Genomic DNA, 8,077 nt, shown 5'->3' with positions numbered 1-8,077 from the left:
TCAGTTACACCAGCTCTGTCAGGAGGAATGGGACAAAATTCACCCAACTTATTGTGGGAAGCTTGTGGAAGGCTACCTCAAACTTCTGACCCAAGTTAAACAATTTAAAGGCAATGCTACCAAATACTAATTGAGTGTATGTAAACTTTTGACTCACTGGGAATGTGATGAAAGAAATAAAAGCTGAAATAAATCATTCTATCCACTATTATTCTGACATTTCACATTCGTAAAATAAAGTGGTGATCCTACCTGTCCTAAAACAGGGAATTTTTACTGGGATTAAATGTCAGGAACTGTGAAAAACTGAGTTTAAATGTATTTGGCGAAGGTGTATGTTAACTTCTGACTTCAACTGTATCTATGTATGTATACTTGAGGGAAGGCGGGGGACTATTTCTGTCTTTAATAAAGCCCTTTTGTGGGGAAAAACTCATTCTTATTTTCTGGGCCTGGCTCCCCAGTGGGTGTGCCTGGCTCACAAGTGGGTAGGCCTATGTCCTCCCAGGGCCACCCCTGCCGAGTCATGTGAAATCAATGAATTGGGGCCTAATGAATTTATTTCAATTGACTGATTTCCTTATATGAACTGTAACTCAGTAAAATCTTTGAAATTGGTGCATGTTGTGTTTATATGTTTGCTCAGTGTGTATGTACAGTGCATTCGTTAAGTGTTCAGACCTCTTGACTTTTTCCACATTTTATTCTAAAATGGCTTAAATTGTATTTTTCCCACAGCAATCTACACACAATACCCCATAATGACAAAAGCAATAACAGGTTCTTAAAAATTTTGGCAAGAAAAAAAACATGTACATAACTATTCAGACCCTTTACTCAGTACTTTGTTGAAGCACCTTTGGCAGCGGTTACAGCCTCGAGTCTTCTTGGGTATGACGCTATTAGCTTGGCACACCTGTATTCGGGGAGTTTCTCGAACTCTTCTCTGCAGGTCCTCTCAAGCTCTGTCAGGTTGGATGGTGACCATTGCTGCACAGCTATTTTCAGGTCTCTCCAGAGATGATCGACCGGGCTCAGGCTGGACTTCTCAAGTACATTCAGAGACTTGTCCCAAAGCCACTCATGCGTTGTCTTTGCTGTGTGCGTTGTCCATTATAACTATCCTTGTTTTGCAGACTTTAACCACACGCATCAAACAACTATTTGACTTCATCTATTTGTCACTCGGTTAGTGCCTCTGTATTAAACCATGAAGCTCCATGAGGATGTTTTTAAACTGAGGCAGTAACTGTATAATCTGCTTGTGATATGTTTCAGGCAAGTCCCTTCTCTTGAAATAGTTGGGGAAAGTGTCCAGAGAGGAAAATCAAAACTAGACGCAATAGCAAAGTTGGAAACATGCTGTCAGAAAGACAAGTGGTGAAGGAACAAAGTGGCTGCTTTGAAACTATAGTCCGCTTCTGAGTAAATAGTGTTTAAATCCACGCTATCTCTTGGCATGGTGAAAATGCTAAATATAACGACTTGGTTAGTGATGGGTGAAGTTCCTAGTTTTCTTAATGTCATGTCCCGTACTATTTATTTAACTTTCACTGAATCCAGAGCAAGCAATGCAAACACTTCTGAGAAACAGAAGATGTATAGAAAAACAAACCTGCAATGTCCTTCAATACGTTTATCTGCCCTGGGCTGTTTAATCATTTCCATATGGCTGCTCATCATGGGGGATTAATGAGGGTCTGTAGCAAAGTCAGCAGGATTTAATGTATGTATTTTATGCATGATTTTTCATTCATATTAAATGGAAACAAGTGTCCTAACCAGTATCGTTTTCCCAGAGATTAATAGCGCTGAGACAAGTTGATGAAACCAGTGGAACCAGTATTTGAAGTGGTTGGACAAAGTGAATGAATACGAATGTACACGAGTAACCCTGCCATTGGAAGGTTGAGGGTTACTTTGTTACATCTTATTGCCACTAGAGGGAGGTATGCCATCTGTTTTGAGTGGAGCTCATCACTCAAGTCCCATTTTGATTGGTGATCTAAAATGGATCTCGTTTCAATGAAACGAAGTGATGAAATGAAGAACCACTGGCTTTAGAGTCTCCATGTGGGAAACAGTAGTGGAGAGATTTGAGCAGAGCAAAATGGGAGTGTGTTGGTTTGTGTGATTTGATTAAGTGAAAATAAGTTCTTCGAGTGAGTTTCCCTGAAACAAAGATCATCTTTAGCGTTAAAGATCACTGTTCATCCATTGCATAGTGCATACCAATGGAATGATCTTACTGGTAAATATGATCTTTAGGTTTTTGGCGAAACTCAACCCTGGATGGCAAATACATCGGGGAACCTAACTCCGCAAGTAATTGTGTAAGCAAAGAGCCACAAATGGCCTCCACTGACAAACGAAGGTCCCAGTTCACCTCCATATCTTCAACAGAATGATGTGTAGTGCGATCTTATGTCACAGTCAATGTGTATCAGTCTGACATACTGGTCTCTAGTCTCTTTCACCGTACCTCCCTCCCAGATGGGTTTCCCTCCATTACTAAGCTAAACTAGAGCCCCTGTACTTTATTTTACATGTTCTTCTCTTTTGTGAATTGAACGTCTTCTAACGTCACAATAGGGCCATTGAAGGTAAAGTCTCTTGTCTTTTTTAAAATGTTTTTTTATTTATTTAACTAGGCAAGTCATTTAAGAACAAATTCTTATTTTACAATGAGGAGCCTACCTCTGGCCAAACCATCCCCTAACCCAGACGACGCTGGGCCAATTGTGCGCCGCCCTATGGGACTCCCGATCACAGCCTGATGTGAGATACAGCCGGTCCTCACAAGTGAGGCTACACTCAAGATCTCTGTCCTAACGTAAGCCTCTTAACAGCCTGCACCCACTCCTACTGTGGGCCTACGTGTTAATCGTTGGGAATGCAAAGTGCTCAATGTAATCACATCCTGTCATCAGTGAGGGTAGAACCTATACTCTTACCAACCCTGTATCTTCAGTTGGTGCATTTCTAAAGCATCGCTCGTGATTACTGTGTCTCTGTTTTTCAGAGACAACGGTCCGGAGAGTCACTCGCCACAGAGCCCAAGTGTCTTGATGTGGTTGTGTCTGGTCCACTTAGTGAATGCTCCCATGGGCTACTTCACCTACAAAAACATGTATTGATAGTGGCCTTTCTGTGACTTGTGTAGGACAACCAACTACCTGTCAAATACAATCCAGAGAAGTACAGATGTCAGCTCCCTTTTATAACTAAGTCGATGAGCCTGATGTTAAGGATTCAAGAAGGGTCTGGTGAAATAAGGGTTCCTGAGCTATCCACAGAGAAATTAGACGTGTCAGCCTTCTTGTGTGGTCATGTGGGTGGAGTTAGCCGGTGTCACATTGTCTGCTGTGTGTCCCACACTGCCGGAGTCAGATTGGTTAGCGCATATTATGGGATGGCAATTTGACCTCATTATAAGAATGTTGTCAGGGGCAACAGTGGTGGGGGGGGGGGGGGGGGGGGGGGGGGGGGGGGGGGGGGGGGGGGGGGGGGGGGGGGGCAGAAGAGAGGAATTATGGGATAGAAACCTAACCTCTCGGTTTGCCTAAACAAAAGGTACGTCCCAAAAATATTGGGAAATTGAAATGGCATATCTCTCTTGCATCCGAAGGACAGTATCTGTTTACATCGGTGATATATACAATATACACGTTCATAAAAACATACATGGAGACATTTACACATACACGGTTAACAATAGCATATACATTTCACCTATGGTAAATACTCATTGTTTACAGTCTGTATGTGAACTGCCTAAAGGCTCATGCGTTGGTTTGTATGTCGAAAGTACAGTCAAGCGTCACAGTCCCTCTATCTCTGACATAACCGGTTACCATGCATACTGTGACAGCGAGGCGGCCCAACGGTGATATTATGGGATGTTCTTTGTTTTGTCACTACGATGGTGGGGGAAGGGAGGGGGGGGGGGGGGGGTAGAGATAATGGTGATGTGTGTAAGGCCTCTTGAGTGGAACTGGGAGCAAAGAGAAAGCAACCTTTCTCTGGATGCAAGGACTCAGATCTCCATGGCATTCTTATAATAGGGCCCATTACACCATTTACCCATTCAGCCCCTATGACCGTTGCCCATCTCCCTTAGGTGACTCTCAGGTTGAAACAGCCCCCAAATAGCACAAACAACCTGAGGAAATCACACAGACTGCGACGTGCGCATGGTACACCTATGCCAACGCTTTGGTGTGTGCATACATTCAACCATACTGTGGTTGTATAAAGGCTGCCAAGAGAAAGATACAATAATAAGAGAGAAGAACCCTTGAGCATGATGAAGTTCGTTGCAGACGTCACGGGCAGCACGCAGTGTATTTTGAGCTCTGGGGCTCCTGTGTGCCCCCAGCTTCAGTAACAAAAAAATGGAAGACTCTGTAAGGAGTGCATATGAGACAGTAGTGAGACAGAGCTGGTGAAGGCGAATTAACACTCCGATTATTATGGAGTGGCAGCGGATATGGGGGAGGGGGAAGGGAGGGAGGGATGGTGGGCAGCAGCTCTGCATATTATGGTGTGCCGGGCGTTGTTAGGCGGGGGGAGGGGTGGGGGCGGGAACTAAGGCAGGGGGGTGAGAGGGGGGAGGCGGGGTGGTGTGAAAGTGAAGAGGGAAGGGGGGATTAGGGAGGGAGGGGGTGGTTGGTTGAATATTATGGTCTGGCCTAGGCCTGTTTTTGAGTGTTGTGCTGTAGGCCTCCCTCCTCCCTGCCTGAGAATGTGTCTGTGTTACCAAGGGAGCCCTGAGTACGCATCGAGATCAAGGCTCCACTACATGTTGCGTATTATGGGATGTTTATCCTCAGGTGTGGGTTGAATAAAAAAGGAGACAGACCTGAGAGACAGAGAGGGACTAAGAAGAGAGACATTTGTCTGTCTGGGAAACTCAGTCTGGGCTTGTGGGAAGAAATCTGCCAAAGTACGTCTTCTGCTCATACTGTCTCACTATTCTTCACATAGACCTTGAGCAAAGGTTGGAGATCTTTGCTCTATGAAACCAGGATGTATATATTCATACATTCGCCCCATTGATAAGAACAAAGGAAAAGGGTTAACAAGCCAATGAAATGCAATGTACAATAGCAGGGTGAAACCTTGTCACTGAATTCCAGAAGTTATATTGACCAGAAAGAGACATCATCATTGCACTGGTTTTCAAAGTTCTTGTACCACAGGTGAAATTGAACTTGACATCAACGGTATTCCATTCCTTGGCTATCTGTCTCTGCTATTGTCCTATCTCCATAGATTCATTCAGATGAATTACATCCGTCCTATTTTTGAAGACACATACAGCTCAGGATGTTGGAAATGAATGATCATAATGGCTATGCAAATAGGTAGACTGTACCTATTTTTGTCCGTCAAACAGGGCATATTGTTCTGTTTTCACAATGCAGTATGTGCATTGACTCGTTAGCAAGCCAATACCTCCTGTGTGCACGCCATCACGTGTGTCTACCTGTCCGACTGTCCGTCAAGCGGTTGCTTTCTTATCTGTCTGCCGGTGTGCTTTCTGCTTATATCAGTGGGTGTGTATGATCATATCCATATGAACTCCTTTGCCTAGTGACAGTGTAACATTAAAGGATCTCTGGAATGGAGAGGGTGTGGAGGGAGGGGGGACTGGTGGAGGGTGAAGGAGTATTATGGTCTGTATTTTGGCTTACGTGGTAATCTGACCCCGCCTGTAAACCCCACCCCCTCGCGGGTGCTTATCTCCATAGCGACAACTGGGACAGGAAGGAATATTATGGTCTGTACTTTCTTTTTACTCTGAAATTATATTATGGGATGTTTAGTGGTGCGTCCCCCGGTGTGGGGGAGGGGCAGGCTGCGTGCGGGTATCCTTGACAACCACCCCATATCCTTATGATTGGTGATTATGGGATGTTACCCCCACCGCCCCCTCCCTGCACACACAAACACTGTGTCCACAGTGAAGGAGAGGAAGGGGGAGGGGAGGAAAGAGAGAGAGCAAGTAAGATAGAAGAGATAGAGAATGTGCTTGTGCTTCATTTCCGCTGTTCTTTGTGCCGGCACTCTGCCTCACCATGAGAGAGAGAGAGAGCAAGAAACCAGGAAGAAGTGTGAGAGAGAGAGAGAGAGAGAGAGAGAGAGAGAGAGAGAGCAAGAAACCAGGAAGAGGAGAGAGAGAGAGAGAGAGAGAGAGAGAGAGAGAGAATGAAGGTGTGCTGAGTGAGAGTGGAACTGTAGGCTAAAAGAGAGAGAGTGAAAGGGGCCAAGAAAGAACTGCAGTGAATCCATCAATCACATGCTTACTTACGGGCTCTTCCCCCCCAATACAGAGAGAAAATAAATAAATAATAACTACATGAGGAATAAATACACAATAAGTAATGACAACTTGGCTATATACATGGGGTACCAGTAGGGCCAATGCAGATAGTCCGGGTAGCTATTGGTTAACTATTTAACTAACTACTTAGCAGGAGTCTGACCATTTTTAGGGCCTTCCTCTGACAGCGCCTGGTATAGAGGTCCTGAATGGCAGGGAGCTCGGCCCCAGTGATGTACTAGTTCATACGTACTACTCTGTTGCGCCTTGCGGTCACTTTCAATGGTGCAGCTGTAGAACTTTGAGGAACTGAGGGACCATGCCAAATCTTTTCCGCCTAAGGGGGAAGAGGTGTTGTTGTGCCCTCTTCAAGACTGTGTTGGTGTATGATGATTCCTTAGTTATGTGGACACCGAGGAACTTGAAGCTCTCGACCTGCTCCACTACAGCCCCATCGATGTGGATGAGGGCGTTCTTGACCCTCCTTTTTCTGTAGTCCACGATCAGCTCCTTTGTCTTGCTGACGTCGAGGGAGAGGTTGATATCCTGGCACCACCCTGCCAGGTCTCTGACTTCCTCCCTGTAGGCTGTCTCATCGTCGTCAGTGATCAGGAATACCACCGTTGTGTTGTCGGCTAACCTTAATGATGATGTTGGAGTTGTGCGCGGCCATGCAGTCGTGGGTGAACAGGGAGAACAGGAGTGGACTAAGCACACACCCCTGAGGGGCCCCTGTGCTGAGGATCAGCGTGGCAGGGTGTGTTGTCCTACCATCACCACCTGTGGGCAGCCAGTCCAGGATCCAGTTACAGAGGGAGGTGTTTAATCCCAGGGTCCTTAGCTTAGTTTTTATTTATTTTTATTTCACCTTTACCAGGTAGGCCAGTTGAGAACAAGTTCTCATTTACAACTGCGACCTGTCCAAGATAAAGCAAAGCAGTGAGACAAAAACAACAACACAGAGTTACACATAAACAAACGTACAGACAATAACACAATAGAAAAATGTATGTACAGCGTGTGCAAATATAGAAGATTAGGGAGGTAAGGCAAGAAATAGGCAATAGAGGTGAAATAATAACAATTTAGCATTAACACTGGAGTGATAGATGTACAGATGATGTGCAAGTAGAGATATTGGGGTGCAAAATAACAAAAAGATAAATAACAATATGGGGATGAGGTAGTTGGGTGTGCTATTTACAGATTGGCTGTGTACAGGTACAGTGATCGGTAAGCTGCTCTGACAGCTGATGCTTAAAGTTAGACACCAGCTTCAGAGATTTTTGCAATTCGTTCCAGTGATGAGCTAAGGGCGAGAGAGAGGGTTGAAGGATAGACAGAAAGACTGTGGAAGGTACCATTGGAAATGGATTGTGTCAAAAACTATATGTAGGCCTAGAGTTTATACAATTCTAACATAAGGTATTGATATACTTGAATAGCTGTCCACTTACACAACCCAGAATCTGATCTGGAAAAGTACATGGCTGAAGGTTCATACACAAATCATATCCACACGGGTGGGGTGAAATCATTTAAATTCAAGGCCATTCAAGAAAACTCATTCAAATTCAATTCATGACTTGAAGAATAATAGAATATGTCAGAATGGGAAATGTTCCATTTCAGTTCACTTCCTGAATAGGCTGGAGTTTAATTAGAATGGTTTGAACCCTGACTATATCAGTAATTAATAAAACCGTAACCCCTTTAATTTATGTACATTTTGGGATGGATTTCTGTGAAGGT

This window comes from Oncorhynchus mykiss, chromosome 18, assembly GCF_013265735.2.
Source record: "Oncorhynchus mykiss isolate Arlee chromosome 18, USDA_OmykA_1.1, whole genome shotgun sequence".
In the NCBI taxonomy this organism is placed as follows: domain Eukaryota; kingdom Metazoa; phylum Chordata; class Actinopteri; order Salmoniformes; family Salmonidae; genus Oncorhynchus; species Oncorhynchus mykiss.
This window is presented reverse-complemented; position numbering follows the sequence as displayed.